Source organism: Triticum aestivum, chromosome 6B, assembly GCF_018294505.1.
Source record: "Triticum aestivum cultivar Chinese Spring chromosome 6B, IWGSC CS RefSeq v2.1, whole genome shotgun sequence".
Lineage (NCBI taxonomy): Eukaryota > Viridiplantae > Streptophyta > Magnoliopsida > Poales > Poaceae > Triticum > Triticum aestivum.
Genome location: NC_057810.1, coordinates 636,028,622 through 636,029,197, shown reverse-complemented (window position 1 = coordinate 636,029,197; position 576 = coordinate 636,028,622).

The following is a 576-nucleotide window of genomic DNA, read 5'->3' as shown; positions in this document are numbered from 1 at the left end:
GCCCGATTGTGGCATTTCTTTTAAAGCCCTTTATGTGGTGCCGCTCAGATGCCCGATTGTGTCATTTCTTTTAAAGCCCTTTATGTGGTGTCGCTCAAACGCCCGACTGTGGCATTTCTTTTAAAGCCCTTTATGTGGTGTCGCTCAGACGTCCGACTGTGGCATTTCTTTCGTAAGCCCTGTATGTGGTGTCGCTCAGACGCCCGACTGTGGCATGCTTGTTATTTATTTTCATAATTTTTAATACTTCTATGACATTGCATATTCTTTAATAACATGCCTGTACGCATCAGAGTTTCATTTATCTTTTGTGACTGACGTCATAAGCATAAAATATTTTTAGCACATCGTTATTATATTATACCTGTGTTCATAATGTTTGCGAGTACATTCCAAGTACTCACTGGCTTGTCCCTGGCTATTGTCTTGGCCAGATTTCTTGCGCGGAAAGGAGGGACCGTGTTGATAGCCCCGAAACCCACGCAATGGTGATAGCAGCCTCACGAAGATAGGAGTTAACCTGGTCAGCTGTTCCCGTGGGAAATGGAGTCCCATAGACACTGATGATTCACAACC